At 48.3% G+C, this 25,012-nt stretch overlaps 2 long non-coding RNA genes across 3 annotated transcripts; one reads left to right on the forward strand and one right to left on the reverse strand.

Moving 5' to 3' along the window:
* Window positions 1–1,573: 1,573 nt before the first annotated feature.
* Window positions 1,574–6,011, reverse strand: LOC122203879. The gene is made up of 3 exons (XR_006195376.1): window positions 5,856–6,011; window positions 2,516–2,602; window positions 1,574–2,438 (listed from the first exon to the last, which is right to left on the reverse strand). It is a non-coding gene; the product is annotated as an uncharacterized LOC122203879 (long non-coding RNA).
* A 119-nt stretch (window positions 6,012–6,130) lies between these two features.
* On the forward strand, window positions 6,131–24,803 carry LOC122203880. 2 transcript variants are annotated; one of them, XR_006195379.1, is made up of 4 exons: window positions 6,131–6,218; window positions 22,990–23,095; window positions 23,211–23,442; window positions 24,381–24,803. It is a non-coding gene; the product is annotated as an uncharacterized LOC122203880 (long non-coding RNA). The 2 variants fall into 2 exon arrangements; XR_006195378.1 differs by lacking the exon at window positions 24,381–24,803 and adding an exon at window positions 23,781–24,132.
* The last annotated feature ends 209 nt before the right edge of the window (window positions 24,804–25,012 follow it).

The raw sequence follows: 25,012 nt of genomic DNA on the forward strand, positions 1-25,012 counted from the left end.
CGTGTTTCATTATTCATCTTATTATTAATAATAATAGCCAATACATAAATAAAAGCAGTCCCTGGGCAGGAGTGAGTGGGAGAGTGGAGTTGTTAATGGAAGGGGGCATCTGGTTATTTCAGATACCTGCAAAAATACTGCCATAAGGTATAGCATCAACTCCCTCCAGGACTGCATCTGTGCCCCCTGCACCACAGCCCCCTCTCCCTGTCTCTCTCCACATGTGGACCCAAAGCTGTGGAGAGCTCCTTCTTCCCTAGGGAAGGTACCTCACGCTCCCCTGTCTCCCCACCTGAGGATGGCTTATTTTGGATTTGGACTGTCTCCCCTTAGGGGGTAACACATTCCTCACCTCTCAGCTCTCTGGCACCTATGTGGTAAAATGCCCTACCTCTCCCCACACTGCTGGGACAGAAGCCACCAGGACACCAGGCCCATATAACTGAGCTACCTTGTATTAACAGCGGCAGAAACAGCTTCTGCCAAGGCATACATCTCTTAAAGGCACAGAGCTGGATCTCTTAGGCTCCCACTGTTTTGGCACAGCAGAGTACTGGGGATAAAACAACACGGACAGGTGTCTCAAACTAATGTAATAAAGGAGCAGGACCCCAAAGAAAATAGTAAGGAATGTGGCTAGGTTGGCTCTCTGGTATCCTTGCCCTTGATATTCTAGAAAGACTTGAGCTAATTTTTTTTTTAACCTTAGAACATCAAAGAGAAATGTAACTAGGGAAAGATGGGGGCAAAGTATTACTCACTGTGACATTTAAACAGATTTAAAACTTTTTCTTCAAGTGCCACTTCATGGCCACAATTATTCCATCCACTGAGAGAGAGAGAGAAGGCCGGCAAATGGAAAAGGGAGTTGGGAACAATTGCTTCTCATTTTCTCTCTGTGTTTGGGGTTTACATTTTGTTGCTGATTCATCTTTAGGGATGTCAGGAAGCCCTGTGTGGTGGGGATCTTGGCTCAGATGGTGTAGTTTTGCAGGCCTTACCATTGCCTCCCGCTCCTCACTTCCCTTTGCTCCTCCCCCTCAAGGGAGGAGGAAACCCTCTTTGTGTTCAGCTTCCCTTCAGTGGAGCCACCATCACTCTCCTCTCTCTGGCACCCACTGAACCACATTCTGCAGCCCTGGCCGTGGCTACACGCCCTGAGACCTGCTTTGGCTCTCCTGCCTATGAGTCTTCTCTCTCCATCTAGATTGGGAACTGGTGGAAGGCAGGAGCCCAGTAATCTGGCCCCTCTTCACCCTCTGCAACCCCTCTTGACAGGCATGAGCACACAGTAGGTGCTCAGAATGGAATTTCTAGATACCTATGGCTAATCTGACTTGGAGGAGGGGGTGATGCTGTATTCATTCGTCTAGGTCCTAAGGATGGGGAGCTGCAGGGGCCCAGGCAGACTCTCTTCCAGAAGAAGTTCAAAGCCAGGGATGAGAACAATCCATCTAGAATCCACATAGCAGTTTAGCCTCCCTGGGCTGCAGGGCTTGGCTTGGAGACATCACCACACAGTCATTCTTGCATTCACAGAATGCTTCCAGTCTCCCCCTGGACGCAGCAGAGAAAGGACAGGACTGGGAAGAACCCACTGTCTAGTTAGAGACACCAAAGCTGTACCAAGTGAAAAGCCCCAGAACACCAAATGGCAACAGATGGTTAAATGTCTTCCAGGCCTGAGGAGTTCCACATGCAAGAAAATAGAAAACAATCCAAATTGTGTGGGAGAATCTGTGATGGGATTGTGTGGGCAGCAGCCTTGTTGGGGGAGAGCGGGGCTTGTGAAGGCAAGAGGCAGAAGGTGGTAGATGGCCAGAGAGCTGGGTGATGGCCTGGCCTAAGGCCTAGGAGGGCAAGAAGCAGCTGGTTCTCCAAGGCTATGTTGAGAACAAGCTAAAAAGAGAGCTGTGGTCTGCTCAAGTCTCTCCAGAGACCAGACCACTAAGTGTCTCTGTGGAGTGACTGCTCAGCCCAGACCTGCAGAGGTCAGTGGGGGGAGGCTGGAGACCTGAAGAGTCACTTGCCCTCTGCAGAGAGCTCATGGATTTAGGCAAAGAGGTTGACTCAGACAAGAGCCACCACACTAGGGTGTGAGGCCACCAAGGCGTAGAGTGAAAGGTGCTGGTGATGTGTGCCCTGGGAACCTGGAGAAGCTGCAGCTTGTGTAGGCATTGGCACCCCCGGAAGGCTCTCTGGTGGAGAGAACTCTGGCCCTATAGGAAGGTGGAGGTGTCAGCTTAGGAAGAGAGGAGGGAGGTTGAGGCAGTGGATGGAATTGCCAGGTCTGGTGAGTGTAGTGGGTTCTCACATGATAGAAGGTAGATGCTTCTAGAGGGGGCTCATATGTGGAAGTAGGTGGGGTGGGCAAGATGTGGCTTTGAAGGCAGCCTCAGAAGTCTGTTTCTGGTCTTCTCCACAAGCTTAGGACTTCTCTGTGAATAATTTGGGAAGGTTCAGTGATACAAGAAGCACTAATTGAGGTGGAAAGGAAGAAGAAAAGGGTCCCTACCTTCTCTCAGTTAACTTCAGCAGCCTCCGGCCAGTGAGAGGAGACAATTGAAGGATCCCCTTGTCCTGTCCTGAGCCAACAGCAGACCTGGCCAGGTGAGCAAATGCATGGAGGGAGGAAGAGAACTGAGTTAGGATGCTATGTGTTTTAGGAAACCCAGGAGCTCCCCAGAAGGGACTGGGCTGCCTCTTATAGCTCAGACAAGTGCCAGGGCTGGCAAGAGAGGGGCCTTCGGGCTTCCTTCCTTGCTGGTTGAGCCCCAGGGACATATGGCTATGGTCTTGTGGGGATTCCTGGGCTCTGGGCAATGGTGGGGGGTTGCTTTGGGGAGTCTCTAGGCCTTTGGGTGGTCAGCATGGATATTCCTTGTTCCTGGCATGGGAACATGCTCCTGTTGTCCGCTTCTTTGCCAACTGGGGCTTTTCCTCACTTTTGCGGAGGACAGGTAGGAAATGGAAAGGCAGCCCAATAAGTGGGGTAAAGGGATCTGGAGTCCTGCAGCCCAGGCACCCTGCATGGGCGGGGGCCGGGAAGTGCAGGAGGAACCTGAGTTACGGCTTTCCTGGCCTCAGCTTTCTCCTCCAGAAAATGGAGACCGCTGTCCTTTCTTCCACCCTCCTTTCCTTCCTCACATCACATCCAAGAAGGTGAGACAGTGCCATGTCTGTGAGGCTGACTCACAGTTCTCATGTAAAAAAATAAGAGGAGAGCAGGGACTGAGGGTCAAAATGGGCCACAGAAAGGTGTAGATGAAATTAACTTGTTTCATGGAAGGGTTAGGAATTTACTCCTTATCTTCCCCAAATAATTCACATGTTTTCAAAGGGAGCCCTGGCCAGGCAGCACTGAGTTGGACAGAAGCAGGTGCCTTTACCGCTGCACTTAGGTAAAGCTGGCAGAACCAGACTCCTTGGCTTCAAAGTCTCCCACTTACTAGCTCTATGACCTTGGGCAGGTTATTTAACCTTTCCGTGGCTCAGTTTCCTCATTTGCAAAATAGGAAGAGGAATAGAACCTATTAAAATTGTTGTGGGGATTAAATGAGTAAATGCACGTAAAGGGCTTAGATCATGTCCTGCCAGCGGGTATTATGGGAGCCCCGCTAACAGAGAGGCCCCAGTCTGAGGGCTGGCGGAGGCCCCTCCCCCAGCATACTCGGGAGGCAGGGCGGCCCCTCTGGTGGTGGCGGCATTGGACCCAAAGTGGGTGTCCTCACTTGCTGCAAGGCTGTTTCTCTAGGTGCTCCTGGGGGGGGGGGGGGTGCGGGAAGCCTTCCCGGAGGGCCAGGCCTGCATCACGGCCTCTTCTTGGGGCCTGCCCTAGGTACTGGCTGCCGGCACTACGCAGCCTCTTCTTACCTGAGAGGTGTTGCCGCAGCAAGTCCTTTTAATTGTGATGTTTTACTAATTAGTTTTTAATTATGTTAATTTATTGTACATGAGCCCTGAGGTTTTCAGACACTGGGCTCACTTTAGAAACTGGAATAGTAAGTTGTATTTATTACACGCACAATGCTGTGGATAAATGTCACTTTCTCATGGCCACGATTTCTCTGATAATGTTGCTGAAAACACAGCTTCTACACAGGCTTTTTAATGTTAATTCTCCCACTGCAGCCAGGCCCCCCAAGTCCAGCCCGCAGTCCTTCAGCCAGTGCCCTGGTTAAGACATTCAGCCTCCAGGGACGGTGCAGATGGTATGAAGGAGTGACATGGCTTGGTGGTATAGGGAGACCCCCAACTGGGTAGGGGCTCAGGAAGGTGAGCCTGCAGGACAATTACACCAGGCCAGATCTTCCAAGGGTTGTTATGTGGGGGCCTCAGGCTCACCTGCCTAGGTGCCCCCCGCCCCCAGCTCCCTCACCCAGCAGCTGGGTACAAACAAGAGCTTAGCAAGGAGGCCTCAGCTACATCACCTGGGGAGAGGGAAGGAGAGGCTGGTGGTGAGGATGGAGAGGGCACGTGGGCAGTCAAGTTGGGCCCTGAAGGTCATGGAAGGAATGTAGGCTGTTGTTCCAGGGATGGTCTGTAGCCTTGGGAGGAGAGGTTTACAGCAGGGCTGGCTCACAAGAAAGACTCAGGGTGGGGACTCACTGACCACAGGCTGACCGGTTGCTGATGACAGGGAAGAATGTGATCAGTGGTATAAGACTGGAACAAAAAAGGCACCTGGGTATTTATGAAGGATGGCTGAGAAGGGAGAAATCACCCCCAACACACATGTGCTGAACTGCAGGGGCACTATTTTGGGCCCATTTTCTAAAGATCATTTCTATATCCAAAGGATGAAGGTTTGTTACCACTAGTCACATTTAAAGGAGATGCCACAGGTTTTCAAGAACCACTCCCTCCCCCAAATAATTTCCAGATGGCAGCCTTCTTTTAGTAAGCTTAAAGTCTTCCAAAGTGTTATAGTATATACATATATATATATATTATATACACATATATAAATTCTGGTCTATTACTGAACAGACACACTAATATAAATTTTGCTCAAAGGGTAAAATTTAAAAAAATACAGTCTATAAATACCACTGGGCATTTAATCCTTTAAAATATGTATATAAGACTCAAGTTTCTATACTATATATACACATATGCAAAGGTGCCTGCATTGTGTATAGAAAGAGTTTGGGCTTCAGAACCCTACCTGTCAGTTTTTCTTTTAAATTAATTAATTTATTTGAGAGAGACAGAGGCAGCTCAAGTGGTGAAGGCACAGAGAGAGAGAGAGAGAGAGAGAGAGAGAGAGAGAGAGAGAGAGAGAGAAAATCCCAAGCAGGCTCCACACTCTCCGGACTCGGGGCTCAGACTCATGAAACCGTTGAGATCATGACCTGAGCCGAAACCAAGAGTTGGATGCTTAACCAACGGAGCCACCCAGGTACCCCTAGGACAAGATATATCTTTAGCTTACCAGCAATATAAGTCATGTTCTCTGAGTCTCCGTTTCCACATCGGAAACATGGGCATAATAACACTGCGTACAGCTATCATGAAGAGATAATGAACGATTCAAAGAGGTAACTTAGTGCCTGCCACATAGCAGGTGCCCAATCAATATTAGCTATTACTTTTATTGTATTTATTCAAAAGTAAACTAAGTCTCTTTCCAGGTATAAATATAAGCTGGCCAAAAATAGCATTTAAAAAATGTGTAAGAGGACACGGACCTTTTCTAAGGGAGAGGGCAGTTTCGGTTTCCCCTCAGTGGTCCTCGCACTGTGTGGAGGAGAGGAGAGGAACCTGTCTCTGGTTGTGGGTACCATGTTGTAGGAAACGGTTTGGGGGAGGGGCCCCATGAGTTTCTCTCAACGTGGCTGCTCAGTGACGCTCACCTACATTCAGCTTTAGGAAGGGGCCCCACACTGTAGCACAGACCTGGTACTTCCCCCACACTGTCGGAGAGCCTGTACCCGGACACATGGGAGGCTCCCACACAGGCCTGCGTGACTGCCCCCCCCCTCCCCGCCGCCCCTTCCTGGGAAGGGGAAGGGTGGGCAAGCTCTGTGACTCACTCCCTGGCTCTGTGCCCCCTCGCTGAGTCACAATGTAATTGATCCCTCCCTGCGCCAGGTTTCTACTCTCATGTGACCCAAAGCAGGGTCATTTCCAGACCAGGGTTGGGGAGGCCTGGCTGGGGAGAGGCAATCCCGGGAAGGAGGGGCAGACCACCAGAACCGAGGATGGCACTGAGCCTTGTGCGTGACTTTCCTGGATATTTGCTGAGGTGTTGTGTTTGTAAGAGGGGTTGGTCTACTGCCTACCAACATATACATATTCTCTCATTGGCCTCCATTGGTGTTTCCACCAGGGTAGGGCTGTCTGTATAAAATAACGCCAATAGGAAATAATGAAGGTCTCTGGGCACCTCTTTGAAGATGCCCATGGTGTTTGTGCTTCTGGGACGAGGCTGGTCATCTTTATTTCTAAAATGAGTTGTGGGCTTGGGGAAGCTGAGGAGTGGGAGGTAGAAGGGTGGGGATGTGTGATCCACACATCATATGAGGGCAGTGTCACCCCTTGGGCCACAACCTCATGCCACCCTTGGCTCAGAAAGAAAAGGACGACCTCTCATCCTGATGCAATGGGAAATTCTGGCTGGCAGGGATAAAATCACAAGTACTGGCCTGGTGGCAGAAGGCAGATTTAGGGTCACCTCTGCAAGGTCTTCTCCGATAGACAGATCTGGGGTGTGGTTTATAGGCCCCTATCCAGCAATTGTCACATGGGCCTTGTTATTGACAGCATCACTGTCCCACCTTGGACAGGTCATGTAATCCCTCTTGGTATCCTCAGTTATACACTTGGCATAAAATTCTCTTTTTATCCCAGAGAGGCATCTAATGAATGTATAAAGCCCTAAGAAATAGCCAATGATATTGTTATAAACTTGCCCCCTCCTCATTTCCCTGTTGCCTGCCCTTGTCCTGACCTATGAGCTGGCAGCCACACGGTGGGATCTGTGCCCCTTTTGGGTCTTAGTGACAGTTCTCAGTCCCAGTTCAGAGGTGATTCCTGCTCAACCTCTGAGAGCAGAGTCAGGGCTTGATGGGGTTTCATGTCAGGAGTCACTTCTGTGGCCATCGAGCAACAGAGGGGGCTTAATCCAGGCTCTGATGGGATTCAGGGAAAACTTGTGTGCCCTTGGGTCACCTGGTTCCCCTCTCTGGACCTCATTCTCTGATTTATGAGATGGGGATGGTAATCCTTGCTCCGTACCTCCTGGGGAGTGGGGAGGGCCAGAGGCAAGGGTGGGATGGCTTCTCAGAATGCAGGGTATTTATATTGTAGATCTGCTCCTTTCCCCACCCACCCTGTCCTTGCCTCTGCACAGTCCTGGACTCACAGCGGCCTTGAGAACAGAAAGAACAGCCTAGTTCTCACATCCATCCTCCTCCTCCTGATTATTTCTCCCAATCACACTTAATAGCCGCCTGGCTTTTGGCTGCAGCCCGGTATATAATAACCTGCAATTATTGTCCACTTAAGCTGTCCCCAGGGCCTTGTCTGTTGCGCTGCCCAGGCCCGCACCGCCAGCCTGCTGATTTCCCTGTCAGAGTCGTGGCCAATGGGAAGAAAGCCCCTGAAGGGCTGGACTGACAACCTGTTCCGCAGGGCTGTCCCCCTCCGCAGCTGCATCTTCTTCAGAGATGGGGCCTCAGAGGCAGCCTGCTCCAGCCACAGCCTCATCCAGCCTGGGTGCCCCACTTCTCTGGGCCATCCACGGCCATCCTCTTCCTCTGCCCCTATCCACGCATTGTCTCATTTCAGCCTCTGTGCCTTTGTCTACCCACACCTGATGCTCCTGACTGCTTATTATAGCCCCGCCCCTTTACAGGCTTAGTTCATTCTCTCTGCATCCTTATAAGGGAGGCATTGGCATGTTACATACCAGGCTACTGAAGACCAGAGAGGTTGGGTGTCTTTCCTAGGACCACACAGCCAGGAAGTGACAGATCAAAAATTCAAAATCAGGTTGGCTGACTCCACTGTTAGCTTGTTTAATCCTGATGCGGTGCTGTCAGCTGTCTTCATCACAAGTCCTGCCCCGCCTTAGTGGTGCTGCTCAGTGTTCCCTCCTTTGGAAAGCCGGCTTCATCACTGCAGTAGCACTGGTCTCCACTACTCTGAACGCTTGTGACCCTCGAGTTGGAACCAGGTGCCCTGGATCCCATGAAGGCAGATCATGAGTCCCCCTGCTTGCCCCTCCTCTGCCGTGTTGATTCACAAAGCATCTCTGTGCACAGACTGGATACAGCTGAGCTCCGGCCAGTGTTCGAGTCTCCCCTTCCCCGAACTTTGCCTCATATTCTCTTAAGCCTCTCTCCCAGAGCCTGATCCTTCTGCTCCTGACAAGTTCCTCCCCTACCTGTATGGTAGACATTTGCATTATGTCTATGGCTCTACCTGGCCATGATAGTGGTGATGCTGATGCTGATGCTGATGACATAAGTCGACCCTAGGCCGTGAAAGGACATGTAGGTCCTGTGCCACCGTTGGGAGAGGGCAGAGTCTGAGGGTGTTGGTATTATCACACCATTCAGAATCTATTAATTAAGTGACCAGAGGGACAAAAGAAAGTGTCCAGACCCTAAGCGAGGGCCTTTATCCTGAGTGCTGGCTATCTTGGCATGTGTCTGTGTGTCTGTCAGTGAGCGCATATGTATGTGCGTGTGTGTGTGCAGGATCGAGTGCGGTGGTGACAATGGGCTGTGTGGCCTGTTGGGGCCTAAGGTGAATGGAGTCAGGACTCACCCGACTGTAGGCTAGAGGGACCTAGGGCCTGAGAGCTGAAAGGCTTTGAAGGCTGCTGTGTGCAGAGGGTCTTCCTGGCTGCTGTCGTACCAGCGGTTGCACTGAGCTCTGGGCTGTCAGTGGCGGAGGACCAGGAGGCCTGTGGCCTAGTCCACCTACCTACCTAGGCCCCAGGCTGAATGTTCCTCTCCAGCTTTGCCCCAGGGACACTTCCTTTCCCCTTCCAGGCTCACTCACCCTTTGCCTGAATGTTCCTCATGCCTGCTTGCATTTTTCAGTTCTTTGTCTTGGATACAGATTCTCAGCAAGAAGACTGTTGGGATATAGGTTTTGGGGAGCCCAAGGCCCTCTCTGGTCCCTCAAATCTTACGGGCTAAGTCTGAGGCTGGCCTGAAGGTGAACTGCCATGAGGATCGTCTTGTGCCTCAGGAACGAGCCAGGCTTCCCTCTTGGATGCCACCATAGAGTCATCGGTTCAGAGGGAGGCAGTGGGCCTTCTGCCCTGGCTTCTGGCCAGCCACCCTGGTGCGGACCCTGTCATCTCCCAGCCCTGCCCCGACTCTCAGGCTGGAAATGCCCCTGTCATCTGGCCATCAGCCCAGGGGTGAGACTCTCCTGAAGGGCTAGGAAGGGATCCTCAGGCAGGGGCAGCACAGGTGAGCACAGGGGCCAGAACCAGCCATGCCACCTGCCACCTGCAGTAGCATTTGGAGACTCTACATTGATGGGGCAAACGTGCCATGGTCTTCATTTTCTCTAACTGCCATTTTATTCTCCTGCCCCAGGGCCCCATCTCTTCTGTGTCAAGGGGACAGAAAGCCTTCAAAAGTGCTTGTAAAGGGCCATTCACTCTCTTTTCAGGGTAATCCTGTCTTATGTGGGCAAACCATCCATCTTTGGAGGATCTCCTCCCCATCTCCTCTCCAACCAAAATGGCAGCTGAGGTGAGGGGAGCTTACATACCCTGTGGTGGGAAGGGGGCCTTGGGTTGCCCTTGTGCTGTCATTGGGGACCTCAATGGGCTCCCTAGGGTCTGGTAGCCATGGTCTCCATCCTGGGCACCCCAGAGTGGGAGTTGGCAGGCTCCTTTGCCCATGAGGCTCCAGCCATCATCAGGATCACTGGGAGCCTGAGTCTCAGCTCCTCCTACACTCACCTGCCTCATTCTCTTCCTGGGTTTCTTAAATTTTTTTTTTTAATGTTTATTTATTTTTGAGAGAGAGAGAGAGAGAGACAGAACATGAGTTGGGGAGGGGCAGAGAGAGAGGGAGACACAGAATCTGAAGCAGGCTCCGGGCTCTGAGCTGTCAGTACCGAGCCCGATGCTCAGAGCCTGACACAGGGCTCGAACTCATGAGCCATGAGATCATGACCCAAGCTGAAGTCTGATGCTTAACTGATTGAGCCATCCAGGCACTCCTCTTACTCCATTTCTTGCCCTAGATGGCAATCAGAAAGCTTCTGGAGTTCTGCCACATGTTAGGGAAAGAACTGATGAAATTCACATTAACTCATTTTTCTGCCTAAGCCCACTCTCCTTTTATCCCTCTGGGTGGTAGCCCCAGGTTGCCCAGATCCACCCAAGCAGGAGATGGGCCCAGTCCCCAGCTTTCAGCTTCCTTTGAAAATGTGCCTTTTTCGCCCCCCTCCCCTTTCCCTGCTTCAAGTCCAACTCTGGGCAGATACCTGCCCGCCTACTCTTCCTTGTCTTTATTTCTGGCTCTTCTCTCTAAACTGGGAAGGCTTCCATGGTCTGTCTATCCCCACCCCCCACCTTCATCACACACAAGGTCGAGGGACACTGGAGGATGATCCTACAGCCTCGTCAGCCACTTTGTGAGCCCAGCCCAGGCACAGCACACCTCTGTGTATTGAAAGGGCAGCAAGACAACCAGTGCCATCAAGAACCTACAGTGAGGTCAGGTTCGGCAGAATTGGCTTAGAACATTTATAATACAAAAAAACCTGGGGTGCCTAGGTGGCTTTGTCAGTTAAGCGTTAGATTTGGGCTCTGGTCATGATTTCACAGTTCATGGGTTGGAGCACCGCATTGGGCTCTGTGTTGACAGCTCAGAGCCTGGGGCCTGTTTTGGATTCTGTGTCATCCTCTCTTTCTGCCCCTCTCCTGCTCGCACTCTGTCTCTCTCTCTCTCTCTAAAATAAATACACATTAAAAAAAAATACCCCAAATATTTCCCTCTGGGGTTGCTTTTAAAACTACTTTTGGTCATTTGAAGAGTAAATCTTTAGCTACTTAGAAAGCTTGACAATCTAAAATGATTCATTTGTCCAATGCTAAGGTTAGTTGAGATTTAGTATTCACTAGTATGTACGAGAGGTGTGGCTGCAGGCCGGTCCGGCAACTTTTGTGTGGAATGTCCCAACGTGCTGTAGCCACTCTCCTCACTTATAGGCACAGCATAGCGCTCACCCTCCTGTGTGTGCACACAAGTGTGTGTCAGAGTGTGCGTGCACGTGTTTGTCAGGGACACATGTGTGAGCGTGTCTTCCTCATTGGGGTTTGTTATATTCGCTTTGTGCTGATAATGCTTTTGGCCTCTGGGGGTGCTATATATATACAGATGCAAAATTTGTGAAACACAGGATTTTCAACCTGAAAGGAACCTTAAGCATCTCCTAATCCACTTTTCTCATTTTACACAATTAATTTCCGAGGAGGCAAAGTGACTCGCTCCAGGGTGAGATATAGAAACCAGGTTTCTATCTGTCTCTCACAGGCACACACACACTCCTTCTGCAGTAAGAGATGGCTATTTCCTCCTTGTTCTTTGACTCCTCCCCCCACCTTTGACCAACAGTCTGTCTTTCCTCCTCCCCATCCTGCTCCAGTGCTCCTGGGCTGGAAGCTGAGGCTGGCACAGGAAGTGGAGAGGCTGGCTCCCAGAAAGGCTGCCTCAGCAGCTGGCCAGCCCAGGGCCCACCGCGTACTTGGGGAGGTGGAGGCTCAGAGTGTTACCTGCTTCCCTATCAGCCAGGATCCTAGGGGAGCAATGCCTCAGTCCTCAGGGAAGGCCCAGAGGAAGGAGGGTGGGTTGGCACCGCTGTTACGCAATCTGTTTTCAGCCTGGTCCTCTTTCCCTGACTCCCTTCCGGTGTGGAGATGAGGGGGGCTGACATTATCACGGGGACGGAACTGGTCACTTCCTGGCCTTTCTTCCCTCTTGAGTCCTTTACTGTAGCCTGAGCCGTGTGGCCTCCAGTTCAGATACCCCATTTGGGAGAACAGTCACACTCTTAGTCTCCAAGAGGCACAGGCACAAGCTCCTTTCTATTCCTGACATCCTAATGCCACTGTCCGGCTCCCAATCCTAAGCAGGCTCCGTGGAAATGACTGTTTTGATATGTCTCATTCTCCAGAGGGGTACAGATCTCCAGTTTGGAACGGAGCTTAGGGGCCACTCCCTCACTCCCTATTTACACCCACTGCAGGCATCTCTGATAGCTCCCCAGTGTGACAGGCCAGTTCCTTTCCAAAGGCCTGCCCTTGCTCCTGGCTCTCAGGATGCCGCTTCCCCTCCTTCCGTTCTTGCCAGAGGTCTTGAAATAGGTGGTTCCCCTGGCTTTCTCTGCTTCTTTGTTTCCCATTTGTTCCATAATGCGTTTAGATCTGCCGTTGCCTCTCCCACTTTACTAAAATTACTCTTAGGAAAGTCATTGGTAGCTCCCTTGGCCGAACCAAGGTAGCTATCTCTTTAGTCTTCATCTTATGCTATTAACCACTTGTTTACAGTATCTTCTTTCTCTTCCAAGAAACACCTTGTGTCTCTTTGATTACCTTCTACTTCCAGCTGGTCTCCTTGACAGCCCAGTCCTTAAATGTTGGGGTTACCCTGGTTGTGTCCTTTAATTCGCCTTCTTTGTATGCTGTGCAGTCTCCTAGGGACATCACATTTAGGATGGCAATCCCCTGTCATGCACTGATGTTCCCATGAACATGTCCAGTCCCCTTTGTCTTACGGAGCCTCAGCCTCTTATTTACAACTGCTAGAGGTTTCTGTCAGGAGACTCTCATACTCAGGGATTTTCCCTTCTCATGAGGAAAAAGATCTCTTCCACCCGAAGTCCCTATTTTGGTCAGTGCTCCATCACTTAGTCATCTCAGCCAGGATGTGATGCGTTCCTGACCATATCCTCTCTCTCATCCTGCAGAAGCCTTTGGTCACCAAGTCCTGGCAGCTCTTCTGCATCTTTTGCCTCCTTCCTACCAGATCCTCATTTTGTCCTACTTACACCACTGCCACAGTCTTCCAACTGGTCTCTGTGCATTGGCCTTGCCTGCTCTGACCCACATGTACTTCACTCTGCACCCAGAATGAGCTTTCTATAACATAGACATGGTCACACCAGTTCCCTTCTTAACAACCTTCGATGGCTCCCCACTGTCTCCAGGATAAAGCCCAATCTCGTTGGCTTGGTATTCCAGGAGCCTCATAACTCACCCTGGCCCCTCCCTTCTAGGCCTGTCTTCTCTCACTTCTCCCTTCCTCCTGTCCTGGGTCTCCAGCCCCAGCTGGTACCAGTCTCATCCTCACTCGTCATACTCCTATCATGTTCTCCAGATGCCCAAGGTCTCTCTCAGTGTCACAATGGTCCCTGTCCTGGAAGCATCGGCCCCTTTCTTTTTCTAGCTAACTGAGGCTCAGTTTTCCCATCTTTCCTCAAACACCACTGCTTTAAGGAGGCCTTATTACCTGACCCCAGAGTCCACAATAGGTAACCCATCGTGCACTCCCACCACACTCTATATTTTGCAGCCATCTGCACTGTTGTCACCAATTAATTACTGGTTGATTCCTCCTCACTCCCCCAGTCCCAGTAGACTACATACTCTTTGAGGGTATGACTGTCCTTTCTTGTCCAGTTCCTCACCCCAAAGCCTGGCACCCTGTGCATACAATAGTCTGACTGGGTGACTGGAGGGCTTCAGATATGTCCATCTGAGTAGGATCTTGGTCCTGTAAGTGGGCAATAGGGGCAGAAGGTTGTCCCCACTATGATGGTGATTAATGAAGTTTTGTGTTTTAGGAAGATTAGCTGGGAAGCTTCATGTAGGAAGGTGGTATCAGGGACCGGGGGGCTGGCGACAGTGTAGCCATGAGGCTCAGGTCTAAAATGAGTGACTTTCCCTCTCCCATCCCATGTTTCTGATGGAGAGTCCAAGAGATGGAGTCAATTCGTGCATAATTGAAAATGAACAAAATCCAGGAATGGGCTTATAATAAGCTCAGCACATAACTGTGAAATGACCTTACCTTATCGTGGGAAGGTTTTCTCTCACTCTCTGCTCTCTCTAAACATGTTCCTATTTCATTCCCTGGCCCCCATCTCTTCCTCTTCCAAGGGTGGAATCTAGAAGAGAATGCTCTCTGTTTAGAATAACATTCCTACCTGATTGGCTGCTGACTTGTTAATATTATTGTTATTCTCTACAATGCATATGCAATTTTCAGATATCACATCTGGAGGCTTCTACCCCAGAGAAGAATAAAATTGCAGCTGAAAGTGTCCAAAAAGTGGTTGGATTTCTGAGTTTCAGACCAGCTAAATTGACAGCTTTTTCCGGCTCTAATTTCTGTGATAGGAGCAAGGAGCAACCTTCACAGCTCTCTCCCCTGGCCCATGCTCTCCAGCCCAGTGACAAGTTAGGAGGCTGCTTTGCTACTCTTTGTGATACTGGGTTCTGCCCCATCTTTCTAAAGCAATCTTATAAATCATTGATGAGAATATTTCTATTTTTGTCTTAAATATCCTAGCCAAGAAAGCCTATGAATACTTTCCAAATCAAGTGCTGGCATTGCACGATGCTTCCTCATTGATGGCAGCCCCATTTCATTGTTTTTTCACTTCTTGGCTCTTCCATCCATGTCAGCAATGCCAAGTCTCAGCTTGTGGGTGGGGCCTGACCCTGGTGCAGTACCCTCTGTGGCCTCCCTTTCTTGGGCAGAAGCTCCTTTTTTTTCTTCTTCTCCATGGCTGCCCCCCCCCCCCCCCCCAAACCTCCATCTTAAACCTTTAAACCTTGAAATGCTATAAATTGTGACTGGTATTTATTCTCAGCAAGGTTTCCTCCTGATGTGCATCCTGCCTCTGGAAACACCACCCCGCCATCCTGATCATCATTCGTTCCATGCCTAGGAATTCAACTCACTTGAATATCAACCTACATTTGAAGGCATGGAGTTCCAATATAAAAAAGACACTCTCCTGTAGTGCCTTTCAAACTCTGTGAGTTTATAAGAACCGTGTACCCCTCATTCACCACTATATTACCTGACACATGGTAAACACTCAACAAATATTTGTTGAATAATAAATAGGGGAATTAATGAATAAAAGAGAGACCTAAAGGATTAGATTCCTTTACACACTGGAGCTCCTCCGTCCCCTAAAACCATCTGGACCTGACACTCTAAGATGGCTAATACGGGGTTTACTGAGGTTCATTGTAAGTCTCTACTGAGAAGTAATATGGTTCAAATGCATCTTTCATGATTACCCTCAATTTGTTCAGATTTTTCTTTCACTTTGATTTTTCCTTAGCCTTCATATTAAAATTTTACATTACCTGGCTCTTGCCTGGGCATTGCTTAGTTTGGTTCCTTCATCTGAGTAAGGCTTGTATTCCTTACCAGAACAGAAACACTTGGAGGGAGAAACTATGTCCATTTACTTCATAGCCCAACTACAGGACTTGATACAGTGGGTGTTTAATAAATGGTTTCCAACTGGGTGATGGAATGAATGGGTCCCAAGGCTGACATCCACTTTTATTTTTAACATTAGAGGTTAGAAGTTAAGCCCAAGAGGGAATGCACGTATATTTTCAGTCCACGGTATCATGACTTGCATAGCATCTCTGTCTGATAGCATGAAGTGTTATGGATTCACATAGTTTGTTTAGTTGTGTGGGTACATAATAAGAGAAATGTCTGATAAATCAAAACTATCCAGGCCACTGTGTGATTTCCATTATCTTTGAAATATGTAGATCCTTTAGAGAAGTCATTTCTTGGTATTTTAATGATGGTTTCAATAACATACAATATTTGTGTGACTTCCATGCCGATGGGAAATGATGATCCAGAAACTCTGGAACTGTCCATCAGTCCAATACAGCTTGGATTGAGGCTCACCATGGTCAACAACGGAGCTTCCTGCCATCAGTGCTATACTCTCTGCCCCAAGGAGCTTACAGGGCTGGGGAGGCAGGTACATGCCTGTGGCTCAAGACCAAATGTTGTAAATATTTGAGTACATAGAGAAGGATGGGGTTACTTTTCATCAGAATGATGAACATTCATGCTGAAGTCAGCATTTACACCAAGTTTTGAAGGAGAAATCTATTCTTACATGCCAGGACTATGCCTAATTTCTAGTAGGTGCTCCGCAAATGTGTGTTGGCAGCCTGAGAGAAGACTGTGGTGTTCCAGGAGGAGGGAAAGAGTGAGAAACAGTAGAACAAGGAGAGCAAGGCTCATTTGGGATGCAGTGAGTCATGTTCTGGGCCTGAAGCTGAAGCCTGGGGTATCTGAGCCAGTAACTGGGATGGCTCTGGTTGGAGGCTGAGTACAGAAGTCCTTGAGTTGAGCTGAGGATTTTACACTTCAGTCAGAAGGCAATAGGAGTCCCCAGATGCATCAGAGCAGGTCTGAGCTGGGCTTCATTGAGCTTAGGCTGCATTCATGAGAGGGCTGTGTTGGGGTAGAAGAGACTGGGAGCAGGGGAATCCTTATGAGGCAATTTCAGATGATTGGGTGTGAGTAAGCAGGGTTGTGAGCAATAGTGGCTGTGGCAAAGGGGCTTTGTGAGGAAAAAATCTGCAGATTCTGCCTTCATGGGCAACTCATCCATGCTGCCTCTCCTCCTCTCCTTTCCTCTCCCTCTCCTGTTACCCTCTCTCCTGTCCCATAGCACCACCTCCTTCAGGAGTCTGACACCTGCACCTCTCACCCCACAGAGAGGCTCTCGCTTGAGGGGAGAGTTGACTTTAGGCATGTACATGTGGATGTTCATTTATTAAGACCCCAATTGATTTATAATTAGTTATTTAATGCTTTCCTATGGTCCAAAAGGATTTGAGGAAGATAGTGTGAATATATATAAACAAGTTTACCAACCAAATGGGACCTGCAAATCCAGCATGATTTCTTGTTTGACAGCACAGTTGAGAGTAAGAGCGTTGGGGTAGGTAGACAAGCGGGTTTGAATCCTGACTCTTCCAGTGGCCAGCTGCATGACTGTCAGCAAGTTACTTGTCTGCTCTGAGTCTCAGGGTCCCTACCTGCAGGGTCAGGATGAGCATAACCTACCTCCCAGTTTTGTTGTATGGATTAAGTGAACAGTTTTGTTGTATGGATTAAGTGAGATCAGATGTGTAAGATGATTAGTGTGGGCACCAGGCCACAGAAAGCCTCAGACAGACAGTCAATATGAGAAGATTTTACCTCACTGTAACTCTTATTACTCTTTTGGGCATCACTGGTCAGGTTGGGAGGGTCTTTCTACGTGGGTATTCTACATTTCCTAAGTCCTTACCAGTTTATCCTCTATCTGGCCACCTATCTCACTGATGAGATAAAGAACCACATATGTTCCCCCAAGGCGTGACTTTCTGTCTGGTTCCTGATATTTCCCTGCATCAAATCCTGCCTTTTTTTTTTTTTTTTTTTTTTTGACAAACTGGCATAGTAGAAATACCAGAAAGTGATAAAGGTGCTAGCATTTCCCTTTAGGACTCATTTATTAGGTGCACCCGGTAAAGACCTGGAATACAAAATAAGACTTCACCTCTGTCCTCAGAGACTTCGTGTGGGGGGAAGGGAGGCACAGACATCTACATAGAAAATCACAGAACAATGAAGCTGGTGATAAAGAAGGGTGGATGCAGTGCTGTGGGAATAGCTCAGGCTATGTTTGAGCTGAGTCAAGGTGCAGAAGTCCACATGGCAGACAAGGTAGGGAGGTGTTCTGGCCAGCAGGGAGGATTGGTGATCTGAGGAGTGTGCCATGTTGGGGAAAACCCAAGTAGCCTGGTAAAACCAGACTGTGGAGTTCCTCATCAAGTGGACAGGAGATAACAAGTATTGGTGAGGATGTGGAAAAAAGTGAGCCCTTGTACACTATTGGCTGGGAATGTAGATTGGTGCAGCCATTATGGAAAACCAATATGGAAGTTCCTCAAAAACTTAGAAATAGAACTACCACGTGATCTGGCAGATCCACTTCTAGTTCCACTTCTACTACCCAAAGGAAGTAAAAACAGGATTTCAAAGAGATATCTGCACTCCCATTTTTACTACAGCATTGTTCACAATAGCCAAGATACAGAAATAACCTAAGTGTCCATTAACAGATGAATGGATAAGGGTGTGGTGGGGCACCTGGGTGGCTCAGTTGGTTAAGCATCCAGCTTTTGATTTTGGCTCAGGTCATGATCCATGGTTTGTGAGATCGAGCCTCACATAGGGGTCTGCACTGATGGTGTGGAACCTGCTTGGGATTCTTTCTCCCTCTCTCTTCCCCTCCCCTGTGCAAGTGAGTGCACGCTCTCTCAAAATAAATAAATAAACATTAAAAAAAAGGTGTGGCATACAATATACAATGGAATATTATTCAGTCATGAGAAAGAAGGAAATCCTGCCATTTGTGACAATGTGTATAGACCTTGAAGACATTATACTAAGTGAGATAAGTCAGAGAGGCGAATACTATAGGATATTACTTACTTGTGGAGTCTAAAGAAGCCAGACTGGTGAAAAACAGAGAGGAAAATTGTGTTTGTTAAGGAGTAGGGAGTGGGAGAATAGGAGAGATGTTTAAGGGTGTAAATTTGCAGCTAGAAGACAGATAAGTCTTGGAGATCTAATGCACAGTATGTGAGTATAAACAGCAATATTGTATTATAATCAACTTGCTAAAAGACTAGATATTAATTATTCCTACCACAAAAAAGAAGTAATTTTGTGGTGTGAAAGAGGTGCTATCATTCAATGGCAATCATATTATGGTATGTAAATGTATCGAATCAATAGGTTGTACACCCTAAATTTATACAATGTTATATGTCAAATATATTTCAATAAAAAATAGAAGAAACTATACTAATCCTTAAAAAAAAAAGATTGTGGAGTTCCTAATGGGGCATTTGTGTATCAGTAAGGGTCTAATAGTGGAAAAATGGAAAAAAAGGCACTGGGGCAGGTAAACTGGGAAGCCTTTTAATGGGCTATCCAGGTGCTTCTCCAATCACTCCCAGAGCATCACCACTTTCTCCTACAATGAGTCTTTAATATCAAGCTATGTATTATATTTCCTGTTATGAAGCTAAAATGAAAAATGAACAGCTTATTTTGCCAGATTTATATTCAATGTCTTAATTTTCTTTTATCCCTTTTATACTCTGGAGAGGGGTATTTAGTGTCAAACTGTTTCTGGCTTCATCACCTACAGCCGTATCTCCTACCCTTGGCAGAGGTTTAACAGATGGGTTATTAAACAGCTGTCCCGAGTGCACCTGGGCAGCCTGTCCTCAGGCTGAGAGTCTCTGAGGGTCCAGGTGCTCCTAATAAGTGCTCCCAGCAGTACTGCAGGGTGATGGTGGGAGGTGGCCCCAGCAAGGCCATCTGAGAAGTGCTTGAAGAGTATGTGTGTGGGAGGCAAATGCTGGCATGAACACCCTGCTGGCTTCCGGAACTGCCCTGGTGACTGTGGGACAGACTGGCCCGTCCTGAGACCATTTGCAAGTGCCTCGGGTCCAACACTAGGCCTTGGTACCATCTGGGTCTAGGGATAGTTCTTGGTTTGTTTGTTTGTTTGGTTCCCCATCTTGCATATGTTTGTTTCCACTTCTGCTAAACGCCAAAGGCTGGGAATCACGGATATTGTTTTCCCTGCCAAGTGAATAAAGAGTTCAGCTTCTTCCTCACAGTTTCGAAGGGCCATGGATGTGAACTGCTGACCCTCTAGTATCATTTCTCCTTTTCCCAATTCAGACCCCGTTTCCTGGTCAGGCGTGTCCAATGTCTCATTTCCAACTGCACTCCTTTGAGCCTGTGGTTCTTGAGTCTGCCTGAGATGGCCCCCTTTACCTCACCATGTATTCCATCACAATCTGCTCATTTTTTGGTCCAAGGCCCAGGTTCAAACCTCCTGTGAAAGTCCTCTTGACTTTTTGTGCCCTCACATCTTTTCAGAGATCTGAAGTGGGTGCCCCAAGAGCACTTAAGGGGCTGAGAACTCCGATGGGAACCTCACGGTTAATTCATGTCTAGGAACACACTGGCTTCCCACACTCATCATCAGCTTCCCAATGGTGGGGACTTCGTATTTTTTGCCTTCTTGGAGACAGCCTTGCCTCCCTCATAGGACAGGCTGCAGGAGTGGTAGTCAGCTAGCATGGCTTAGCAGTGGGCTGATCTTTTTTGTTCTGTGTTCTGTTGATGTTTTTGGCCCTTTAAAACAATCATTCTGATACAGAGAATCAGATATGAAATCCCAGCCTTTGAGCTCAAGGAGTGCTGGGCAGGCATTTGCTGCATTCTGACCTCCAGAACCCCACCGTCCCCTTCCTGGCAGCCTCTCTTGGCTGCCCTGACTCTGATATTGTATTTGGCAGAACTCTTTTCTGTATGTGTGACCACAACCTCTATCCCAGAGCGCCTACTGTGCAGTCTGTCCCGTGCTAGGTTCCGGGTGCAGATGGGAGAATAGAAGACTTGGATCCTGCATTTGGATGCTTGGGATACAGCTTCCAGCCCCATAACAGTGCTGGGGGGGATAGGAGGTTTGGACAGGCAGGGAGGCGGGGAATGCCATTCCAGATGTGGGAGAGGAGTCTGTTTCTTTTTGCCTCTAGCACAAATCCTTTATGATCTCTCTGGACCTCTGTTCTCTCCTCTGTCAAATGGGCATGACCAACTGCTCACTGGTGCACAGGACTGCAGGCCAGTGACTTGAGGCAATGTGACGCCACCTGCGCTCCTGGATAGGAGAGCCGCGGCTGAGTGGGGGTAGGCTCCCCACTCACCATTTGAGTGAGCAGTGCCGCCTCGTCAAATTTAAACTTCACTTATCACCGCTTTACTATTCCCGTTTTCATCGATCGTTTGATGAGTGGGTTGTGCTCGTTTTTAAAAGCTTCTGAAAAAAATCCTGGGGTAGTTCTATGGTTAGAATATTGTTAAAGCGGAACGTACCTTTTCCTCATAGCGTAGCCCTTTCCCCGAGCGCATGTGTGCGTGAGCGCACGTGTGTCAGTGCGTGCGTGCGCGTGCGCGCGCCTTGGGGAAAGTTACGTCGCAGGGGCTTCTCCAGGCCCAAGAGGATCGTGGATGGTGGGGATGGTTGAGATACTGCAGTCAGGAGGTTGGTGGCTTTTGGTCCATCACTTTTAAAATCAGCTATGAATGAACCTGAACTTAGAGGTGCCGCAGAGGACCTGGAAGTCTAAACCAGGGCAAGGTTTAACTTGGGTTTAATTTGGGAAGTACGCGTTTGTTCCTAAACGTCGCACTGTGCTCGGGTAGAGCTGCTTACCCCAGCTGCGGAGCGAAAGGCTGTCCTCAGCCCTGGAGGGCAGGATGAGGACCCCGAGAAAGGACTTCCGTTTTGAATCAGATCAAGGATATCTTTGGATAATGGGATTTGAGGAGCAGTCCTGTCCTTTCCTGTTTTACTGGGATTTTTTTTTTTATATGTTTATTTTTAGAGAGTGTGTATGTGTGCGAGTGGGGGAAGGGCAGAGAGAGAGGGAGACCACAGAATCTAAGCAGGCTCCAGGCTGTGAGCTGTCAGCACAGCCAGACGCCGGGCTCGGGCTCGAACCTCGGAACTGTGAGATCATGAGCTGAAGTCTGACGCTTAACCGACTCAGCCACCCAGGTGCCACTGTTTTACTGGGATTGTTAAGTTCAGGGTATGGACTTTGAAAAATTGACTGTTTTTGCTTGCTTGCTTAATTAATTAATTAACTAATTAGTGTTCTTGCTTGCAGACAGACTTATAATTTTAATTAGTTGCTAAGATTTAAAAAGAGACTTCAGAAGGTCTGGGCACATTGGGCCCTTGTTCCTAGGGCCGAGCAGACAGGACATCACCCTGCAGGTACACCTCACTGCCCACCTGCCTGGGTCTCTAGGCGATTGGGTTTGCAGGCCTGAGGGGAACAGCATCGGTGGGTCTCTCCTACGTTGACTGGTTATAGGTAGTGTACCTCAAAACTATTGTTTTAGTTTATCATAACCAGCTTTCTGAACCTGAAGCAGCTGCTTTTACTACCCCCCCCCCCCCCCCCTCCGCCATTGCAAGCTTCTGCAGTTTCTTCACTGTGTTTCTAAGTATGGGGGTTATGGACTGAATTTTATGTCCTCCCACCTCCCCCCAAATTCATATATTGAAATCCTGACTCCCAATGTGATAGTGTTAGGAAGCGGGCCTTTGGGAAGGGAGTAGGTTCTGAAGGTGGAGCCCTCATGAAGGTGATTAAGAGAGATCCCTTGCCCTTTCTACCATGTCAGTGAGAAGATGGCTACCCATGAGCCAGGAGGTAGGGCCGCACCAGACTCGGAATCTGCTGGCACTTTGATCTTGGACTTCCAGTCTCCAGAACTGTGGGAAATGAATGTTTGTTGTTTACGCACCCAGTTTATGGTATTTTTGTTATAGCAGCCCGAACACACCCACACACACTGGGTATGATCCAGCAGCCAGTGGGCTTGAGCAGGGGAGAGGGCAGGGCTGTGCTTGGCTGGATCATGGAAGCAGTAAGCAGGGGGTAAGCTTTAAAAAAAAAAAAAAAAGGAAGTTCAGATAGTGGAGTTGGGGGCTGGATATACAGATTCAGTCCTGGGCTGGGAATCTATAGGGAGATATGGAGAGCTTACAAGAGTGTTCTATATTTGAAACCCTGTTTGGCTCTTCAGATATAAATTCTCTAGAAATTTTGCCTGTATAGGGAAAAATAATCCCCCCACCCCGCTCTGGCATAAGAAACTTGGGAGAAATGAAAATATATGGAATCCTATTTTTAACGTATTTTTTCAATAATATTGTCACTTAAAAATTTATGAGTGTAAACACTTATTAATTATAAATTGTTGATAATATATGCATAGAGATGTGAAAACATAGAAGAGAGTCATATGCTTTCAGTAGAAAATGAGGAGATCTTTACTTAAAAAGTTGTATCTTTTCTAGAACATCACACATCCATTTTGGATACTCTGGGAGCCAGGTCAGGGGACCTCCTAAAGCCCTGCAGCTCTGAAACTCTATGAAAATTCATCTCCTTGTTTCCTATCTAGTAAGATGGTTAAACAGTTCTGTAAAACTCTTGTCTGTACATTGGTTATGCTGTCTCTAGCTGTGCTCTAACTAACATCGTACTAAGAATTGCATTTTTCTCTCTCCTGACTTAGATTTAAATCTTGCAATCACCGCTGGGAAGTGAGCTGTATCATCTTGAGAAATCAGACCACAGAGTCGGGCCTGCAGCTGGCAGGCTAGGTCATCTTTAATCGCTTAACCCTTCATATCAAAGGATGGGTTGTAGCAGCAGATTCTTCCTCAAGAATTTGCCGTGGCAGATTTTCTCAAGGAAAAGCTGGGAGTTAAAATGAAGCAGAGTATGTACAGCAAAAACCTTGCCTTGTAAGTTGACTTTCATACCTATTCACATGAGTAGTTTTATGTGTATGTCCATGTTACTCTCTCTTATGGGGATGTTTCCACATGTCTGGGACATGTGTGGCTGTGATATGTATGTATGTGTATATTACTGTGAGAATATGCAAGATGCATGTGTGGCTGTGAGTGTGTGAATGTGTGTGGGTATGTTATGTGTCTAAGGAAAATTCTTTCCTGTCTTATGGATTAAGATCCAGGCTGTTTAAGGCTGATTGACAACATGGTCACGATAATTCCCTTTATACCCTTGGGTAGGGCCCTATTAAACTGACTCTGGACTTGGCCATGTGCTTTTGTTTTAGTTAATGGAATATTACCAAATGTGACACAAACAGAGATCTTAAAGGCACATGTACATTGAAGTTGTCTTCTCCTGCTGCTCTTGGAAGCCCTTAACCAACACAAGGTCAATGAACCGGGGCAAGCCTTCTAGAGACATGTGGCCCAGTGACACCTGCCACCCCAGATGATAGCCACCACCAACTGCCAGTCACACGAATGGAGCCGTCCTATGCCAAGTGGCCCCCATCCCAGTTGTGAGCTCTCTGCAGCCATAGGAGTGAGCACGGGAGGCTGGCAGGAGAACTGGCCTGCTGAGCCCAGCCCAGTCCAGATTGCCCACCCGCATAATCACGAGTTAATACTAAATGGTTGTTGTTTCCCATCACTAAGTTTTGGAATGGTTTGTTACACAGAAAGACATAACTACCTGATCTAGTTGGTAAGAGAGGGAAAAGCCTCTCCATTGGGGGAAGAGGTGTTTGGTGAGAACTTGTAGGCATGAATCACAAGAAGACATGTAATTCTGCTTAAACATTCTTTATACTCCTGTTCTTCTTTTATGAGTTTAAAAACATAAAAATTAGCTCTTATTGGAGGACCTACTATTAATTCTCGCACAGAAATGCACATTAACAAGTCAAGTGTGGGCAGTGCTGGCGTTCTCCAGTGATACTTTACTGAGGCCTTGGATAGAAAGCCAAGAAGAAACCAGCCCAGGGAGGATGCTGAGGATGCTGCACTGTGACTTGCTCCTCAGCAGCGAAAGGATTCCCCTCATCCCCGCTTCCAGCTCGTCTTCATGGGGTGGGCATCACTTCCGCACCTGTTACCCAGGAGCGCACCCCGGGCGTCTTGACTCCTTGAAGAACAGTGCCTATGAAATGCGGCTCTGAGAGAAACAAGATTCTCTTCGCTGCCTGAGGCCTGCCTTTCGGGAACCTGCCACCTCTTTGGATAATTGACTCTAGGGATGCTTGTCCCTCTCAAGGGAGACCACGTGCACTTCCAGGGACAAGACTTTTACCCTGCAGACCACAACAGGGTATCCGGATGTAATTATAATGATTGGCCTAATCGAGATGGCTCTACTCACATGTAAAAGCAGAGGTTGTGTGAGAAAATTCTGTGTGTGTGTGTGTGTGTGTGTGTGTGTGTGTGTGTGTGTGTAAATGCAAGAATGTTGGCTCAGAAGTCAGGGCACATGACTTTTACAGTTCCAGCTCCAGTCCTATCTTTTTAAACAAATTTTTAA

This window comes from Panthera leo, chromosome D3 (genome assembly GCF_018350215.1).
Source record: "Panthera leo isolate Ple1 chromosome D3, P.leo_Ple1_pat1.1, whole genome shotgun sequence".
In the NCBI taxonomy this organism is placed as follows: Eukaryota; Metazoa; Chordata; class Mammalia; order Carnivora; family Felidae; genus Panthera; species Panthera leo.